This window comes from Oncorhynchus masou, unplaced genomic scaffold, assembly GCF_036934945.1.
Source record: "Oncorhynchus masou masou isolate Uvic2021 unplaced genomic scaffold, UVic_Omas_1.1 unplaced_scaffold_1785, whole genome shotgun sequence".
NCBI classification, from domain to species: Eukaryota; Metazoa; Chordata; class Actinopteri; order Salmoniformes; family Salmonidae; genus Oncorhynchus; species Oncorhynchus masou.
In genome coordinates, this window is record NW_027008041.1 from 53,912 (window position 1) to 75,347 (window position 21,436).

The 21,436-nt window shown below is 48.3% G+C and overlaps 1 pseudogene; it reads left to right on the forward strand.

Annotated features, from left to right (window-relative positions):
* Nucleotides 1–19,189, forward strand: part of LOC135532244 (serine/threonine-protein kinase WNK1-like) — a 34,727-nt pseudogene extending 15,538 nt beyond the window's left edge.
* The last annotated feature ends 2,247 nt before the right edge of the window (nucleotides 19,190–21,436 follow it).

The window sequence follows — 21,436 nt, forward strand, 5'->3', positions numbered from 1 at the left end:
TGCTAGCTACACTTCCCTTCCCTCCTAGTGAGACTGGTCAGACTGCTAGCTACACTTCCCTTCCCTCCTAGTGAGACTGGTCAGACTGCTAGCTACACTTCCCTTCCCTCCTAGTGAGACTGGTCAGACTGCTAGCTACATTACACTTCCCCAATATGAACAACAACTCAAACAACACTTTAGTTTGTGATCTCAGCCCATTTTACTGGAGTCACAAGACACAATATGGATGTAGACTAAACTATTGAGTAGAGCACATTCACTCAGATCGATGTACAGTAGTTGGTGTGGTCACCTGTTTTATCCAGGAATCCACTAAAGTCTTCATTACGCAGCAGGTACAATTTCAATTAGCATGAACATAATTCACTGTCAGCTTCAAAGGTTTAAACCCCCCAAAATACACATCATGTAATATAATGACTTACATCATTCGTCATGCTAGATAGTTTTGTGTATAAGGTGCAGTTTATAGTTAACCATTTAATGTCACAGTAGCAGCAGTCTGTTGATCTTACAGGGAGTCGTCTTTGCCACATCTGCATTTAATTCCATACCGAGAAGCTATTACTGTCTGTCTGCACCTTCATCTTCTGGTTCTTCATGGGTTTCTTTGCTAGGTTCTTGACTTTCTTTATCCGTTGCAGGGATTCATGCATTAGCAGAAATATATAGCACTGCTATCTCTCTTGTTCTCTTTTGATATACCTCTTCACCCTCTTCTCTCTTTCTATCTCTCTGAATACTACAGTATTTAACGGTGCTTCTCTCCCTCATGAAGATGATGCATCTATAATCTTATGTCACTTCAGCCGCAGTCTGCGACTCACCAGTACAGCAGTGGAGGAGGAGTCTGGGCCTCAGCAGGCCTTCCGGACCCCACGCCGCCTCTCTTTCTCCCCTCCATTCTGGAGCGCCCCATCTCCTTCTCACCGCCGCCTGCCTGCCCTCCCTCCAAGGCCTACAACGCCCAACGCCGCAAGAGCACGTCCATCTTGGAGGCCCATACGCGCCACTTCCAGCCTGCCTACCCCCGCTACGCCAGCAGCCTGCACCCCTACCACCCGGGGATGGAGGGGCTGGGCGTGGGTGGAGGAGGAGGAGGAGTGGATGGGCACCTGGGTGTGGATCCCTCATCCCTCTTCATGGTGCCAGGCTACGGTGCTCCGAGGCTGGGGTCGGTTGGAGAGCCCATGCACCAGCACCTCCAAGGTCAGTCCCTCCAGGACCCTCTGTACGGGTACAAGGACGTGAGGGCGGAGCAGCAGGAGGAGGTGGTGGAGGCTGTGCGGAGGCTGAGTCTGAACCAGGCAGCGTTGTTGGATCACTTCGAGGCCATGGCCTATGGGGGCTACCCCATGACTGCTCACCAGATCAACCAGATCAGCTTCCACCAGCAGATGCAGGCTGCGGCAGCCGCCAGCCTGGCCGTGTACGACCCTCCACAGCCGGCCTACGCCCAGACCTACCACCCCCACATGCAGAGTCACATGCGCCTGACCCACAGCCCCATCCCTCAGCTGCCACCCATGAGCACCTTGGGCCCGCAGGCCTCGGGTACTACCGATGGGTACCAGCTGCAGCACTCCGCCTCCTTCCCCAGTCCGCTCCCCCAGTCATGGAGCCCCCGCAAGGCAGCGTGTTCGAGTTCCACGTCCAAAACATGGCTACTGCAGCGGCCGCCACTGGGGCCGACTCTGGCGTGCTGGCCTCTAGACTGTACCGGGCTCGCCGCGGCTCCATGGACCTCAACCTGGAGGAACAGGGGGGACCAGGAGGACAGTCAGGGGGGTCTGGGACCTACAGCCGCCTGCAGCCAGTCACTGAGGAACTCTACAGCTACATCAGCCCTGAGATGCCTCTCCCTCCCGGGAGCCTGCTACTGCACCAGGGCCAGAAGGACTGCAGCCCGGAACCTTCCAGTGACTCCATGGCCTCCTCTGACTGTGGAGAGTTCCACTCTCCTCCGCCCCAGTTCGGGGCCTCCTCGGCCGCCCAGTCCATCCCACACACCTTCTACGGGGCGGAGGCCGGGGGGAGGGACGCCACTGCAGAGGGCCAGGGAGTGGGCCACCCCCCCAGCCAGCAGACCTTTCTGTTTGTGCCTCCCTCCGAGTCCTCTCACGTCAACATACTACACACCACCTGGGCCCGACAGACGAACGTCCAACCCGACCTCTCGTATCACCAGTTTCCTCTTGCCATGCAGGGAAACCCTGGGCTGGTACCATCACTTTCTTATTCCATAGCAACCCTCAGCCGTCTACCCTCCACACCAACCCTGTCTTTATCACTTACCTGATTCATTTTGTTTCGTGGTTGTGGTTTTAACCCTTTCCAGCCATGACTGCCTACACTCAAAGGTCCTTTTTAGGAGGTGCTAGTCTTCAGGAAACAATTAGAAACCTGCTGTTTAAATCCCCTAGTTCTGTTGACGGTATGTTCTCTTATCACCTACGGAATAATTTGTATCGGTCTCTTAGAGTAAGTAAGATTTTGTATGTATGTTATTATATGGAAAAATGTGTGTTTGTATTGGTACACAGTGAGGTATAACTGCATATTGTACCTACGAATCCAAAGTCGAATTGGGCCTTATTTTAATATTCAAAAACACCAAATTGTCAAGACACTACTGTATGGGAATGGGATCATTGTTGTGAGTAATAATCACAGACTTGTTGCCACGTGGCTTTGAGGATTTGTATGATCCAACACACAAACATACAACAAACGGGGGGTTTAGACCGGTTTAACTGTTCACCTGAAGCTTACATAAAAATGTTTCTTTAATTTTTCAACTATATTTTCACATTTGTATTTTATTTTAACAGTTTGTACAGTACCTCTGTCTAGTTGGCTGGAAATGGTTAAAACGGTATTTCTATCATTTATTATCTGTTGCCAAGGACACCAATCCCAGTAACAGTTCTATTGGAGGTGTTGCAGCACGTCATGTGCCATATAATCAGCTAGCGACCAATAGGAAGACTTTACACTCAGCTGGTATCCAAGATAAATACTTTACACTCAGGGGTCAGAATTCATCCATTAACCCTTAGAATGCTGACATTATCAGTCATCCCGCAGCCTCATCTTTTATTCTGAGCAGCGCTCTTCTTTCTCGCTTCTTTTTATGGTTTTATTTTGCATTTTTTTATTATTTTTTTCCCATCTGTTCTTCTTCCTACGAAATGCTTTCCGCTCCTAAAGCCTCTCGTTTTCAGTGGTAATGTCCTGAGAACAAGGGATGGCAAGGTAGGTGGTCAGCTTGGTGCAACTATACTTGTGTGAGCTCACTCTCTAGTGAGTGGTTGAGCTGAGCTTGGGAACAAGTATACTTGTCTGCAGCCTTCTAAGGGTACTTCTTAGGGTTGGTTCAGAAGCTAAATGTAATCATTACATGGAATGTAAAGGGTTTCAATCAACCAGCAACAACAACAACAAAAAAAGGTTTTATTTTAGTTTTTCCTAAATATATTTAAAGGACACAACCTGCTTCTTCTGTATGCTCTGTTGAGCAATAACATTCACAATGTAATGAATCATCTAGGAGCCCTACCACGTGCATGAAGCCTACTCACTCCCCCCAACTGACCCAGCAGTGGATTTTGTTACCTGTTATAGTTACCTGTTATAGTTACCTGTGGATGTACATGCATACACAAGGAGTCTTGGAGATTCTCTGGAGAGTCAGAGAGGGGATACTTTGTGTATGTACAGTAAAGTGAGCCAAAGCTCAGGCTAGAATACAGTAGTACTGTACAGTACAGTGAGCCAAAGCTCAGGCTAGAATGTGGTACTGTACAGTACAGTGTGCCAAAGCTCAGGCTAGAATGTAGTACTGTACAGTACAGTGTGCCAAAGCTCAGGCTAGAATGTAGTACTGTACAGTACAGTGTGCCAAAGCTCAGGCTAGAATGTAGTACTGTACAGTACAGTGTGCCAAAGCTCAGGCTAGAATGTAGTACTGTACAGTACAGAGAGCCAAAGCTCAGGCTAGAATACAGTAGTACTGTACAGTACAGTGAGCCAAAGCACAGGCTAGAATACAGTAGTACAGTACAGTGAGCCAAAGCTCAGGCTATAATACAGTAGTACTGTACAGTGAGCCAAAGCTCAGGCTAGAATACAGTAGTACTGTACAGTACAGTGAGCCAAAGCTCAGGCTAGAATGTAGTACTGTGCAGTATGTCCAAAAGTCACAAATAGATCCTAATTCACGTTTTGTTTTCTCTCTTGTGTCCATATTTCTATCTCCCTCCATATTGTGTCTCCATCTCTTCACCTATCCCTCTATCCTATTGAAGCAGGTGCAGCAGATCCCAACCTCCCAGCCCAACACTGGACACCCTCCTGCCCCCAACTCCCAGCCAGTCCCCATCGCCCACCAACAGGTAAGGCCCCCTTTCTCCACAGGCCTCTATGAGGACGTCCTAATTCCTTACCAAAGGGGAACATTGAGACATTGCCAGTGTGGATAAGGGCCAACTTGTACACATCCTCCACACCAATCCTCCCTCTCCTGTTGTGTTCAGAGTACAGGTGCATCGTCATGGCAGCCAGACGGTGTTTTTGTTTTGATTGGTCTGTGTTTTTAATCTTGAGTACAGTATTCTCTCCTGTGTGGTGTGAAGGCTGTGGCGTGGCCCCTGTGGTGCCTCTCTCTCTCTCTCACACACTGTGTTGTCTGTCTCTTTTAGCATGGAGGTTACTACGTCACAGCGCTCCCTCCGCAGGTAGACAAAACAACACATTCAACGTTGATATGAGCACCTCTCACTGTCTGCTTTATCTCTTGAGTCTCCTGGCTTTTCCCTTTTCTCCAATCCAACATTTCATTTCCTGCTGTCTCACGAACAAACAGAACTGTAAGTGAAATGGCTGTGATGTTTATTTGCCTACAGTACAGCAGAGGTGAAAGTAGATGTAATGTCTTCCTGGTACAGAGGCCTCCTGTGTGTGTGGGCACACACTTGTTTTTTTATGGGACTAATCATAGAAGGACATATAGCATCTCTATGGGCCTAATCATAGAAGGACATAAGCATCTCTATGGGCCTAATCACAGAAGGACATATAGCATCTCTATGGGCCTAATCACAGAAGGACATATAGCATCTCTATGGGCCTAATCACAGAAGGACATATAGCATCTCTATGGCCCTAATCACAGAGGGACATATAGCATCTCTATGGGCCTAATCATAGAAGGACATATAGCATCTCTATGGGCCTAATCATAGAAGGACATATAGCATCTCTATGGGCCTAATCATAGAAGGGCATATAGCATCTCTATGGGCCTAATCATAGAATGACATATAGCATCTCTATGGGCCTAATCATAGAAGGACATATAGCATCTCTATGGGCCTAATCATAGAAGGACATATAGCATCTCTATGGGCCTAATCATAGAAGGACATATAGCATCTCTATGGGCCTAATCACAGAAGGACATATAGCATCTCTATGGGCCTAATCATAGAAGGACATATAGCATCTCTATGGGCCTAATCATAGAAGGACATATAGCATCTCTATGGGCCTAATCATAGAAGGACATATAGCATCTCTATGGGCCTAATCATAGAAGGACATATAGCATCTCTATGGGCCTAATCATAGAAGGACATATAGCATCTCTATGGGCCTAATCATAGAAGGACATATAGCATCTCTATGGGCCTAATCATAGAAGGACATATAGCATCTCTATGGGCCTAATCATAGAAGGACATATAGCATCTCTATGGGCCTAATCATAGAAGGACATATAGCATCTCTATGGGCCTAATCACAGAAGGACATATTGCATCTCTATGGGCCTAATCATAGAAGGACATAAGCATCTCTATGGGCTTAATCATAGAAGGACATATAGCATCTCTATGGGCCTAATCATAGAAGGACATATAGCATCTCTATGGGCCTAATCATAGAAGGACATATAACATCTCTATGGGCCTAATCATAGAAGGACATATAGCATCTCTATGGGCCTAATCATAGAATGACATATAGCATCTCTATGGGCCTAATCATAGAAGGACATATAGCATCTCTATGGGCCTAATCATAGAAGGACATATAGCATCTCTATGGGCCTAATCATAGAAGGACATATAGCATCTCTATGGGCCTAATCACAGAAGGACATATAGCATCTCTATGGGCCTAATCATAGAAGGACATATAGCATCTCTATGGGCCTAATCATAGAAGGACATATAGCATCTCTATGGGCCTAATCATAGAAGGACATATAGCATCTCTATGGGCCTAATCATAGAAGGACATATAGCATCTCTATGGGCCTAATCATAGAAGGACATATAGCATCTCTATGGGCCTAATCATAGAAGGACATATAGCATCTCTATGGGCCTAATCATAGAAGGACATATAGCATCTCTATGGGCCTAATCATAGAAGGACATATAGCATCTCTATGGGCCTAATCATAGAAGGACATATAGCATCTCTATGGGCCTAATCACAGAAGGACATATTGCATCTCTATGGGCCTAATCATAGAAGGACATAAGCATCTCTATGGGCTTAATCATAGAAGGACATATAGCATCTCTATGGGCCTAATCATAGAAGGACATATAGCATCTCTATGGGCCTAATCATAGAAGGACATATAACATCTCTATGGGCCTAATCATAGAAGGACATATAGCATCTCTATGGGCCTAATCATAGAAGGACATATAGCATCTCTATGGGCCTAATCATAGAAGGGCATATAACATCTCTATGGGCCTAATCATAGAAGGACATATAACATCTCTATGGGCCTAATCATAGAAGGACATATAACATCTCTATGGGCCTAATCATAGAAGGACATATAGCATATCTATGGGCCTAACAGTATTGATTTGTCATTTAACTTTTAAAATGTATTAGCCTGATTTTTCTTTAATGCGGCATTAACACAGCAAGTCATGATGTTTTCATCTGATTGTCAAACGGTTACTTGAAAAGACTAATTTAGGCTATGTTACTCGGGGGGGGGGCTGCTATTTGTTGGTAGGCTATTTGTTAGTGAACTTGTGTCTGTAATTAGATTCATGCAGCTTCTCCTCTATCATTACTTGATGCTCATCCAGAAGATTAAATAAAGCCACGCTCACCAAATATTTTGTTTCAGGGAGAGGACTGATGCTCAGGGAACTGTTGTTCAACAGCATTACTCCTCTTCCTGAAACAAAATTAACATCTGGTCTGAAATGTTACTCAGAGGAACACTTAGTTCTACGTTCCGTGTCCATACTTTAGTTGCTTTTCTAACTGTCAGGCTACTCCATTCTAAGATAATTCCAGCATCCATACCGTTTGATAAAAGCAGAGAGACTTACCGGACACCGAGAAGTGTTATGAATGACATTCAGTGATCGTCATCATTCGGCCAACAAAAGTCTTGTAACCTGTGAATTTGATGCTTCCTCTGCTGTCCACCCGCGTCATGGTCTCGACCAATCATCTCTGCCTTATTAAAATGTCAGTGTTCTCCTCGAACCACTCCGCATTTTGGAGTCTATTGGCTCATCTTTTTATGTGACTGACATGATAGATAGATTCCAAGAAAACCGTAGGCTTATTACGCTGTTTTTTAAACTATTGTGATAGACTCACGTTTTAACGGGTACGCCGTAACCCCTGCTTTCTTTTGCCGGTACTCTGTACTGGACCGTTCCGGCTCCACCCTTGCCTATAGAAAATGTTAATAAGATGGGCTGTAGGTTAAGCCTGTGCACTATGTGTGTCATTGCTTTTCATCAAGTCACAAGGGAAGTTGGCCGAATGCCAGAGAAATGTTTTTGCAATCACCCCCAAGGCAAATTGTAGCTTCAAATTAGCATAACTAGATTTGATTGATAGGTTCAACTGTTTAATAACAGTGAGATAATGGGGGTGTTTTTTGCTTTGAAACTCTACTGATATGTGTCAAGTACACATATGGTCTTAAAGAGACAGTTCACTCAAAGTTTGCAGATATTTTTTATTTTAAATGATTGTGCTTCTCTTTTCCATCTGTGGGATTGAGGCTGGTGACGGGCATAGACTCAGCTCAACAGACTTGAGGTCAAAAACATCTGACATACTTAGTTAACTGTCCCTTTTTAACTTTGCTGTGTAGGTCTAGTCATGAGTTGACTCTCTCTCTCCCTCTCTCTCTCCTCCAGACCCCCTGCAGGCCTCTCTCCCCCCCACCTCCCAGCCCATGGTCTCTCAGCCCCAGCAGCAGCAGGCAGGCAGCACCATGGTACAAAGCCCCTCTCAGACCCAGCTACCCCCTGGACCACAGCCCACACAGGTAAGGGACCAACACATTCATACACACAGAGTGCACATGCAAACACTGGCACTTAACCACACTCTGTGCACACATTTCATAACACGCACACACACAGACACCTTAATCAAGTTAGAGTGAGGGTCCCCAAAACCAAACAGGTAACATAGTCATGCATTCACATTCCGCGTTAGATACTGTATGCATTCATACAGACACATTTTACACAGGCCCTCATATAAACTCAGCAAAAAAAGAAACGTCCCCTTTTCAGGACCCTGTCTTTCAAAGAGAATTTGTAAAAATCCAAATAACTTCACAGATCTTCATTGTACAGGGTTTAAAGGGCCCTGTTTCCCTGCTTGTTCAATGAACCTACAGATGGTAGGCAGTTAATGAACCTACAGACGGTAAAAGCCTACAGACGGTAGGCAATAAAGGTCACAGTTATGAAAACTTAGAACACTAAAGAGGCCTTTCTACTGACTCTGAAAAACACCAAAAGAAAGATGCCCAGGGTCCCTGCTCATCTGCATGAATGTGCCTTAGGCATGCTGCAAGGAGGCATGAGGACTGCAGATGTGCCCAGGGTCCCTGCTCATCTGCATGAATGTGCCTTAGGCATGCTGCAAGGAGGCATGAGGACTGCAGATGTGGCCATGTCTGTACTTTGAGACGCCTACGACTGTGCTACAGGGAGACAGAAAGGACAGCTGATCATCCTCGCAGTGGCAGACCACGTGTAACAACACCTGCACAGGATCGGTACATCCGAACATCACACCTGCGGGACTGGTACAGGATGGCAACAACAACTGCCTGAGTTACACATGGAACACACAATCCCTCCATCAGTGCTCATACTGTCCGCATTAGGCTGAGAGAGGCTGGACTGAGGGCTTGTAGGCCTGTTGTAAGGCAACAACGTCGCTTATGGGCACAAACCCACTGTCGCTGGACCAGACAGGACTGGCAAAAGTGCTCTTCACTGACGAGTCGCGGTTTTGTCTCACCAGGGGTGATGGTCAGATTTGTGTTTATCGGCAAAAGAATGAGCGTTACACCGAGGCCTGTACTCTGGAGCGAGATCGATTTGGAGGTGGAGGGTCCTTCTCCCTCATGAAGTACCCTTCCTGCAGGCTCATCCTGACATGACCCTCCAGAATGACAATGCCACCAGCCATACTGCTCGTTCTGTGCGTGATTTCCTGCAAGACAGGAATGTCAGTGTTCTGCCGTGTCCAGCGAAGAGCCCAGATCTCAATCCCATTGAGCATGTCTGGGACCTGGGGGAAAAGAAAAGGCTGGCAAAACCTTGGATCATTGCTATAGTCTGGGACCTGTTGGATCAGAGGGTGAGGGCTAGGGCCATTCCCCCCAGACATGTCTGGGACCTGTTGGATCAGAGGGTGAGGGCTAGGGCCATTCCCCCCAGACATGTCTGGGACCTATTGGATCAGAGGGTGAGGGCTAGGGCCATTCCCCCCAGACATGTCTGGGACCTGTTGGATCAGAGGGTGAGGGCTAGGGCCATTCCCCCCAGAAATGTCTGGGACCTGTTGGATCAGAGGGTGAGGGCTAGGGCCATTCCCCCCAGAAATGTCTGGGACCTGTTGGATCAGAGGGTGAGGGCTAGGGCCATTCCCCCCAGAAATGTCTGGGACCTGTTGGATCAGAGGGTGAGGGCTAGGGCCATTCCCCCCAGAAATGTCCAGGAACTTGCAGGTGCCTTGGTGGAAGAGTGGGGTAACATCTCACAGCAAGAACTTGCAAATCTGGTGCCGTCCATGAGGAGGAGATGCACTGCAGTACTTCATGCAGCTGGTGGCCACACCAGATACTGACTGTTGCTTTTCATTTTGACCCCCCTTTTTTTCAGGGACACATTATTCCATTTCTGTTAGTCACATGTCTGTGAAACTTGTTCAGTTTATGTCTCAGTTGTTGAATCTTATGTTCATACAAATAAACCCATGGATGTGTCCACTGAAGGCCGGTGTGTTTACCTAAACCCATGGATGGGTCCACTAAAGTCCAGTGTGTTTACCTAAACCCATGGATGGGCCCACTGAAGGCCGGTGTGTTTACCTAAACCCATGGATGTGTCCACTGAAGGCCAGTGTGTTTACCTAAACCCATGGATGGGCCCACTGAAGGCCAGTGTGTTTACCTAAATCCATGGATGGGCCCACTGAAGGCCAGTGTGTTTACCTAAACCCATGGATGGGCCCACTGAAGGCCAGTGTGTTTACCTAAACCCATGGATGTGTCCACTGAAGGCCAGTGTGTTTACCTAAACCAATGGATGGGCCCACTGAAGGCCGGTGTGTTTACCTAAACCAATGGATGGGCCCACTGAAGGCCGGTGTGTTTACCTAAACCAATGGATGGGCCCACTGAAGGCCAGTGTGTTTACCTAAACCCATGGATGTGTCCACTGAAGGCCAGTGTGTTTACCTAAACCAATGGATGGGCCCACTGAAGGCCAGTGTGTTTACCTAAACCAATATATGGGCCCACTGAAGGCCAGTGTGTTTACATAAACCCATGGATGGGCCCACTGAAGGCCGGTGTGTTTACCACATCCCATGGATGGGTCCACTGAAGGCCGGTGTGTTTACCTAAACCCATGGATGGGTCCACTGAAGGCCAGTGTGTTTACCTATACCCATGGATGGGTCCACTGAAGGCCAGTGTGTTTACCTAAACCCATGGATGGGCCCACTGAAGGCCGGTGTGTTTACCACATCCCATGGATGGGTCCACTGAAGGCCAGTGTGTTTACCTAAACCCATGGATGGGTCCACTGAAGGCCAGTGTGTTTACCTAAACCCATGGATGGGTCCACTGAAGGCCAGTGTGTTTACCTAAACCCATGGATGGGTCCACTGAAGGCCAGTGTGTTTACCTAAACCCATGGATGGGTCCACTGAAGGCCAGTGTGTTTACCTAAACAGATGGATGGGTCCACTGAAGGCCAGTGTGTTTACCACATCCCATGGATGGGTCCACTGAAGGCCGGTGTGTTTACCTAAACCCATGGATGGGCCCACTGAAGGCCAGTGTGTTTACCTAAACCCATGGATGGGCCCACTGAAGGCCGGTGTGTTTACCTAAACCCATGGATGGGCCCACTGAAGGCCGGTGTGTTTACCTAAACCCATGGATGGGCCCACTGAAGGCCGGTGTGTTTACCACATCCCATGGATGGGTCCACTGAAGGCCGGTGTGTTTACCTAAACCCATGGATGGGCCCACTGAAGGCCAGTGTGTTTACCTAAACCCATGGATGGGCCCACTGAAGGCCAGTGTGTTTACCTAAACCCATGGATGGGTCCACTGAATCTGTTCTGTTTCTATGGAGTATAATCTGTTCTCTTTCTATGGAGTATAATCTGTTCTCTTTCTATGGAGTATAATCTGTTCTCTTTCTATGGAGTATAATCTGTTCTGTTTCTATGGAGTATAATCTGTTCTGTTTCTATGGAGTATAATAGGTTCTGTTTCTATGGAGTATAATAGGTTCTGTTTCTATGGAGTATAATCTGTTCTCTTTCTATGGAGTATAATCTGTTCTCTTTCTATGGAGTATAATCTGTTCTCTTTCTATGGAGTATAATCTGTTCTGTTTCTATGGAGTATAATCTGTTCTGTTTCTATGGAGTATAATCTGTTCTGTTTCTATGGAGTATAATCTGTTCTCTTTCTATGGAGTATAATCTGTTCTCTTTCTATGGAGTATAATCTGTTCTGTTTCTATGGAGTATAATCTGTTCTGTTTCTATGGAGTATAATCTGTTCTGTTTCTATGGAGTATAATCTGTTCTGTTTCTTCTTAACACGTTTTAACATTCACATTTCTTACTTCAGTTTTCCATCCTTTCTTTCTGTTTTTATTCCATTGACTTTCTCACTCTTTCATCCACTCACTACACTTCTATGACATGCTGCTTGGTCTGCCTGCCCTGGCCTGGTCTGGTCTGCCTGCCCTGGTCTGTCTGTATGCATGGTTGGTGGTCTTCAGCTGTGTGCTAGTGAGCTGGGCGCTTCTGTTATGTCCCCTTCGCCCAGCTTAGAACACCTCTACTATCTCTACCAGGCACACCAGCTAGCTCTGGTCCAGGTACCACTCGCTGTGCTGTTATTATAGCTAGCTCTGGTCCAGGTACCACTCGCTGTGCTGTTATTATAGCTAGTTCTGGTCCAGGTACCACTCGCTGTGCTGTTATTATAGCTAGCTCTGGTCCAGGTACCACTCGCTGTGCTGTTATTATAGCTAGCTCTGGTCCAGGTACCACTCGCTGTGCTGTTATTATAGCTAGCTCTGGTCCAGGTACCACTCGCTGTGCTGTTATTATAGCTAGCTCTGGTCCAGGTACCACTCGCTGTGCTGTTATTATAGCTAGCTCTGGTCCAGGTACCACTCGCTGTGCTGTTATTATAGCTAGCTCTGGTCCAGGTACCACTCGCTGTGCTGTTATTATAGCTAGCTCTGGTCCAGGTACCACTCGCTGTTATTATAGCTAGCTCTGGTCCAGGTACCACTCACTGTGCTGTTATTATAGCTAGCTCTGGTCCAGGTACCACTCGCTGTGCTGTTATTATAGCTAGCTCTGGTCCAGGTACCACTCACTGCTGTTATTATAGCTAGCTCTGGTCCAGGTACCACTCGCTGTGCTGTTATTATAGCTAGCTCTGGTCCAGGTACCACTCGCTGTGCTGTTATTATAGTGCTGGTCCCCACTAGGGTGGTAGAACGTGTTTATGTGTGCGACTGTACGTGTGTCCATTTCCATTAGTATCAGCTGTCCTCACTCAGTATCGCTTGTTGTTGTTGTTTGAGCCCCAGTAGAAAAGTATCTGTCTTTCAGTGTCTTCTGTGTTTGTCGATAAATGTGGATTGAGGTCTAATGGACGATCATGGCTGTTCCATTAGAGTCCATGTTAGTGACCAACAGCATGATGTCACCACAGGCGTGTTGTACCACTGAGTGGAGAGGGCCTCATGAGGAGTCCTGTCCACACCTTAGCACTGCTTTGTTCTCACAGTGCAGTTCAACCAGTTGAACCTTCGGTTTGACATCTGGTTTCATGCCATTTGTGAAACACATCGTGTTTGGTCGCATGTTGTTGTTGGTGCGTGGCTTTGTGTGTTGACTTTGTTTGTTTAGTGGTTGTATGCACAGTGTTACATTCTGTCACACCCACCATACACACTCTTATCCCCTTGAGTTTTGTTCCTTCAGTCACCCTTTAGTCAACCACCAACATAATATCCATCCCACAGAAGTGGACTTACTATTTCTATCATCCATAATCCGCCCACTCCAACCTAGTTCCCATGACCCTTCGTTACCCTAGCCAGTCCTAACCTGACCTGACCCGCCCCTTGCTCTCCTCCTCCCGCCCCCAGCCTTGCAGTATGGCTCCACCTCCCTCCTCAGTGGGACTTGTCTCTGTGGCTCAGATGGCCTTCAATCAGCCCTCGGCCCCGGTTACTGCAGCCGCAGCCCAAGGGGCGGCGTCACCCCCTGGGGGAGCCCTGGTGTCCCCACAGAGCCCTATAGCAGCTGCAGCCTTACCTCTGCCTCCTGGGGCTCATCCTCTACCTGGTTCTGTATCTGCACCCACTCTGGTGACTCATCCACCGCCGGTGCCACCGGCCTCCTCTGCCGCCCCAAATGATGCCTACTCAGCCGCTGGTCGTGGTGCCCGTCATCAGCGTAGCCAGCACCTCCCCAGAGCCGCCAGGAGATGCCCAGGCCCAGGTACCGTGGTCAGCCAAACCCCCTTCGTCATGTCCCCCCCGCCTGGTCGTATGGATGATGGAGAGCAGTTCTTTGACCATAGCTGGTCTGCGTGTTTCCTTGACTGTATGTTTGTTATTTAAATGAGTCCTGAGTTGGTTGTGTGAAGTTGTGGATGTGTCTGGTCATATATATTTTATGGTCACAAGTAGCTAGATGTGGAAGAAACATTCTGAACATCGATGCTGTCAAACATTTGGTAACGGTGGGATGAGTACACTAAGACCTACAAGAGCCGACTCTTATTTCTTTATACTGCTACTCTCACATGCTTTTAAGTCTCATATTCTGCCTCTCTTTTTAACCTCAATACCTTCTGAAGCCTTTCATCTCCAAAAGACCACACTACTTTGCACTCTCTTTACTGTAAAACAAGGTTCCCACAGTTCTCTGACCCTCTGTTCTCCTGTACTGTGTGTTCCAGACCTCCCAGACGGCTCCTCAGCCTTTGTCATTGGACCAGTCACAGTTACAACCACCACTAGTGCCCTCGTCCATGGAGAGGTAAGATGCATGTTTAACTGATGGTAAAGATATACACATTGAGATTTTATAAGAGATGGGAAAGATATCTCTAATTTTATAATTATTCAAGAGCGTTTAATTTAGTTTTTATTCGCTTAGAGGCTTGGCGCCTCGCTCTCATTCTTCAGATCATGAATTTTAACGGTGTTTGTGTGTGTCACTCAGCGGTCACTCTGACGTGGCGTCCGGCCTGAGCGATGGAAATGATGGAGGCAGACAGGAGGGGCGCTCCATCAAACGCCACCAGCGGCGCTCCGTACGGAGTCGCTCTCGTACCGACAAGATCGGCAAAGCAAAGTTGAATGTACTGAATGTAAGAGTCCGCCCAGGGGAAATGGCCCACACGTACTACACGAAACATGATTTTTCATTAGTGTGTTCAGCACCTGTAATAAGCCTGTTGTTTTCCTTTATATATTATAGGCCTACTTCTGATCCACTTTGGTTTACATTCCCTTTAATTGTCCAAGCCGCTGCATTGTGCTCGGTGCTCCTGTCTCCCACCAGCTGAGATAGTTTTTCATTCAGTTCAATAAGCTTTATTTTCCTGGAAAGTGTTCTCTAATTGGAGCATACAGCATCTGATGAATGTCTGTCTCTGGTGTGTATCTCCCTGTACTGATGCCTGCCTGTTTGGGTTCCCTGGCACCACATTGTAGAGGCCCTACTGATTAGACAGACCGACACCGAGACGTTCTAACAGGCCGTGTGATTTCTGTCGATAAATCTGAAGAGCTGCTCTCTTTCATCTTTTCATTTCATCCACATCTTATTCTGGCTTCTGTTCCTTTGTTTATTCCAGATATCCAACATGGGCGACAGGGTAGCTGAGTGCCAGTTGGAAACGCACAACAGAAAGATGGTGACTTTTAAGTTTGATCTGGACGGAGATAACCCAGAGGAAATAGCACAGATTATGGTAACTACAGAAAAGATTACGAGCACACTCCCTCCCTCCTCTTTTCTCTCCGCCTCCTGTTGCTCTCCCCCTCCTGTCGCTCTCCCTCCCCCTCCTGTCGCTCTCCCTCCCCCTCCTGTCGCTCTCCCTCCCCCTCCTGTCGCTCTCCCTCCCCCTCCTGTCGCTCTCCCTCCCCCTCCTGTCGCTCTCTCCCTCCCCCTCCTGTCGCTCTCCCTCCCCCTCCTGTCGCTCTCCCTCCCCCCCTCCTGTCGCTCTCCCTCCCCCTCCTGTCGCTCTCCCTCCCCCTCCTGTCGCTCTCCCTCCCCCTCCTGTCGCTCTCCCTCCCCTCCTGTCGCTCTCCCTCCCCCTCCTGTCGCTCTCCCTCCCCCTCCTGTCGCTCTCCCTCCCCCTCCTGTCGCTCTCCCTCCCCCTGCTGTCGCTCTCCCTCCCCCTCCTGTCGCTCTCCCTCCCCCTCCTGTCGCTCTCCCTCCCCCTCCTGTCGCTCTCCCTCCCCCTCGCTGTCGCTCTCTCTCCCCCTCGCTGTCGCTCTCTCTCCCCCTCGCTGTCTCTCTCTCTCCCCCTCGCTGTCTCTCTCTCTCCCCCTCGCTGTCTCTCTCTCTCCCCCTCGCTGTCTCTCTCTCTCCCCTCGCTGTCTCTCTCTCCCCCTCGCTGTCTCTCTCTCTCTCGCTCTCTCGCTCTCTCTCTCGATGCCCCTCGCTGTCTCGCTCGCTCTCTCTCTCTCTCTCGCTGTCTCTCTCTCTCCCTCCCTCCCTCCCCCTCTATCTCTCTCTCATTATTGAGCCGTCTCCCCTCTCTGATTGCAGTAGCCCAGAATCCCAACTGTGTTGTGATGTTCCCTGATGGTATTTGTCTCAGGCAGGTCCAGAGAGTTTATCTGGTAATAATGAAAGGCTGTATTTCACCAGACTTTCTGGGTGTTTTGACTTTGATGAATCCGTTCTGAAATGATGAATCAATCCAACCATCAGATTCTGAGAAGAATGAGGACTGTGATTGAGAGGGCTGTTCTTTCCTGGTGTGTGACTACAGGTCACCAGTCTGTTTATACTGGAGAGCGAGAGGGAGTCGTTCATCGAGCAGGTCCGTGAGGTCATCGAGATGGCTGACGAGAAGGGTCTGGAGAAAGATGGAAACACCCAGGTAGAGTGACGTCTCTCCATTCATTTTTCCTCCATGTTGTTGCTGTGAAAGAGCATCTTTCTTAACCCTTCTATACCAGGTACATGGGCTTAAGTAACTTCATCATGGATCGTTGTAAACGGCTGTTGTACTGTCTCAGACTGACTGCATCTTGTGTCACAGATTGTTTCCCAGATAGTTAGTGACCTCCAGCAGCAACAGATCCCTGCTATATCTGAACCGTTGCCAGGTAAAACAACCAACACAATGTCCACACAGGGAATTGGTACCCTACAACAAAAAAATGACACGTCTTGCATGAGAATTTTCCATCTGTAGTCCAATTTGTTGTACCATGAATTATAGAACTTTCCCTCGCTGAGAATGTAAATGTATTGAATTCAATAGAGGCACCCATTTTGCATTAACCCTATGTGTGACCCTACCATTTCTATCTATCTCCAGGTATCCCTTCCTGTGCAGCCCAGGTGGTCCACTCTGCAGGCAGGAGGTTTATAGTCAGCCCCGTGCCTGAGTCCAGACTCAAGGACCAGTTCTTTGCTGACTCAGCGGCTGCAGGCTCTGCCCTGCTGAGACAAGATTCACAGTCCTTTAACGGTGAGTTTAGCACACACACACACACACACACACACACACACACACACACAGTGACCGCCTACCAATAAGTTATCTTATTAGTCAACAAGATAATGCATTCAGCATCCAAATGTAATAACATTTAGATGTTTCTGAAAACCGGGATCATCTGATCTTGTGACTGACTGAATGTTGTTGTATTGTAAAGTTAATCATAAAAACATCACATGTTTATGAGTGTCTAGTTGCTATGTAACAGTAGTTTAGTTAGTGTTCTATGACCTGATTTTAAGGTGATGGCTAACATCACTGTTTTACTTAGTGATGGGGTTTGGTGTTGACACATCTCTTTCTATCACTCTCTCTGTTTCCCTGCCCATCTCTCCCTCATTTTCTCTCTCCCCAGCCGCCCGTGCTGTAGCTGCAGGTCAGGGTCTGTCCCAGTCGGCCTCAGCGGTCAGCCTGCAGCAGGCCTTCTCAGAGATGAGACAGAACCAGGGCCAGTACGACCCAGGGCCCAGCACCGCTCCTCCCTCCGTCCACATAGCCTCCCTGCCTGTCCTGGTCCCTGCTGCAGCCACTACCACCACCATCCCAGTCTTCTCCACTGCTCCTACAGCCTCTGCTCCTACAGCCCATGCTCAGGTTCCATCTGAGGCCTCTGTGACCTCCCCTCCCCCCAGTCTCCATCTCCCCTCCAGCCTCCACCTCCACCTCTCCACCTGCGACTATACACCAGGCCACCGCCCCCATCCCCACCCAGCTCCAGTCTGTTGATACCCAGCCTCTCCTTTCCCAGGCCCCTCTCACCCTGCTGGTGACCCAACCCGTGGTCTCCTCCGTACCTAGTGTTACAGCCACCTCTGTGTCCCCCCCAGTCCCTGCTGTCCTCCCCACCCTCCCCAACACAACTACCCTGTCCACCTCAGCCTCCTTCCCCCAGACCTCTGGCCCAGGCTCCATCCCTGGTGGTCCCACCACCTCCATACCCACTACAGTCCTTTGTCATTCCGCCACGGCCCCCCTGGTCAGCAGCTGTAGCAGTGATAGTGGAGGAAGCTCAGAGCAGCTCCCTGTCCCTTCCACCGCTGTCCCCCAGCTCACCACTACTGTAGTCCCCACCACGGCTATCCAAGGCCCCCTGCTAGCCCCCTCCATTGCTAACCCCAGTGCAGAGCTCCCTTCTTCCTCCTCGCCTGTAGCCTCTCTAGCCCCAGGGGCCACGGTCCCTACCTTACAGCCCGTCACCACCACCATCCCCGTGGTCCAGCCCACCCTGGTTCACACCCAGCCCCAGCCTGCTACAATGCCCAACCAGACCCACGCCCAGTGTGGGGAGTGTGAGGTGGCCCTAGGCATCGATGACATCCACGCCCTGGATAAGAAGCGCTCCCTCTTCATGGACCTGGGTGGTGGTGGAACCACCCAGGCCGATGGCTCTGTCGACCCAGCCGGAGGCACTGGTGTCCCGGGAACCTCTTCCCCAACCGGCCACTCATCCACCCCCAGCTCCACAGGCACCCCCTGCCCCCTCCAGCCTCCCCCTGGCCTCCTCAGGACCAGGGCATGTCTCTGGGACCCCCCTCACCACCCCGGGACAGGCTGGGACCCCTTCCACCTACACCCAGACTACCCCGGCCAAAGCACCTCTGTCTAGGTTACCGGTGAGTCAGTCAGCATGGATGTGGAGGCTAGCTTATTAGATGTGGCTTGAAGAGCACTGTTTATAACACATACAGTATGTTGTAAACCATTTCAGATTTTTATGACACCTCTGTGTAAGGTAAGTTTGTGTAATTTTGTATTTGTGGTCTTTTGGAGAATTATACATCATTATTACATAGTTGACATACACAGTTATTGCCTAGTTAAATAAATCAAATCAAATGATTGACATGTGATTGTGCCAACTCCACCTTTAACAGCCTTTGTTAACCTCCTTGATCAACTGCTTTTGTCTCCTAACGTTTTGTTGAATGATCATTTGCTCTGCTTTCTGTTGCATGGCAACAACTCTATTCTATACTGTGTCCATCCCCCTAGATATCAGGTAGCGCACCATATCGTTGTTAAAACCCTCCACTGTAGTTATGGTGTCATTTCAAACACAGCTTCTAGATGAGATATGTTAATGGTTAACAGCTTCTAGAGGAGATATGTTAACAGCTTCTAGAGGAGATATGTTAACAGCTTCTAGAGGAGATATGTTAACAGCTTCTAGAGGAGATATGTTAACAGCTTCTAGAGGAGATATGTTAACAGCTTCTAGAGGAGATATGTTAACAGCTTCTAGAGGAGATATGTTAACAGCTTCTAGAGGAGATATGTTAACGGCTTCTAGAGGAGATATGTTAACGGCTTCTAGAGGAGATATGTTAACGGCTTCTAGAGGAGATATGTTAACGGCTTCTAGAGGAGATATGTTAACGGCTTCTAGAGGAGATATGTTAACAGCTTCTAGAGGAGATATGTTAACAGCTTCTAGAGGAGATATGTTAACAGCTTCTAGAGGAGATATGTTAACAGCTTCTAGAGGAGATATGTTAACAGCTTCTAGAGGAGATATGTTAACAGCTTCTAGAGGAGATATGTTAACGGCTTCTAGAGGAGATATGTTAACAGCTTCTAGAGGAGATATGTTAACATCTTCTAGAGGAGATATGTTAACATCTTCTAGAGGAGATATGTTAACGGCTTCTAGAGGAGATATGTTAACGGCTTCTAGAGGAGATATGTTAACATCTTCTAGAGGAGATATGTTAACGGCTTCTAGAGGAGATATGTTAACGGCTTCTAGAGGAGATATGTTAACGGCTTCTAGAGGAGATATGTTAACGGCTTCTAGAGGAGATATGTTAACGGCTTCTAGAGGAGATATGTTAACGGCTTCTAGAGGAGATATGTTAACGGCTTCTAGAGGAGATATGTTAACGGCTTCTAGAGGAGATATGTTAACGGCGTCTAGAGGAGATATTTTAACGGCTTCTAGAGGAGATATTTTAACGGCTTCTAGAGGAGATATGTTAACGGCTTGTAGAGGAGATATGTTAACGGCTTCTAGAGGAGATATGTTAACGGCTTCTAGAGGAGATATTTTAACGGCTTCTAGAGGAGATATGTTAACGGCTTCTAGAGGAGATATGTTAACGGTTAACAGCTTCTAGAGGAGATATGTTAATGGTTAACAGCTTCTAGAGGAGATGTGTATTACTTTGTAGTTACAATGTTAACATGACTACCGCATCTGGCATTTTATCTACTTAGCAAGTAGATGTCTGACCTTGAGTGCCGGTAGATGTCTGACCTTGAGTACCGGTAGATGTCTGACCTTGAGTACCGGTAGATGTCTGACCTTGAGTACCGGTAGATGTCTGACCTTGAGTACCGGTAGATGTCTGACCTTGAGTACCGGTAGATGTCTGACCTTGAGTACCGGTAGATGTCTGACCTTGAGTACCGGTAGATGTCTGACCTTGAGTACCGGTAGATGTCTGACCTTGAGTACCGGTAGATGTCTGACCTTGAGTACCGGTAGATGTCTGACCTTGAGGTGCCGGTAGATGTCTGACCTTGAGTGCCGGTAGATGTCTGACCTTGAGTGCCGGTAGATGTCTGACCTTGAGTGCCGGTAGATGTCTGACCTTGAGTACTGGTAGATGTCTGACCTTGAGTGCCGGTAGATGTCTGACCTTGAGTGCCGGTAGATGTCTGACCTTGAGTGCCGGTAGATGTCTGACCTTGAGTGCCGGTAGATGTCTGACCTTGAGTACCGGTAGATGTCTGACCTTGAGGTGCCGGTAGATGTCTGACCTTGAGGTGCCGGTAGATGTCTGACCTTGAGGTGCCGGTAGATGTCTGACCTTGAGGTGCCGGTAGATGTCTGACCTTGAGTGCCGGTAGATGTCTGACCTTGAGTGCCGGTAGATGTCTGACCTTGAGTACCGGTAGATGTCTGACCTTGAGTACCGGTAGATGTCTGACCTGGGGCTCCTGAGTGATGCAGCGCTCTAAGGCACTGCATCTCAGTGCTTGAGGCGTCACTACAGACACCCTGGTTAGAATCCAGGCTGTATCACGACCGGCCGTGATTGGGAGTCCCATAGGGCGGTGCACAGCGAGTTTGGTATATGGTCTGATATACCACGGCTGTCAGCCAAT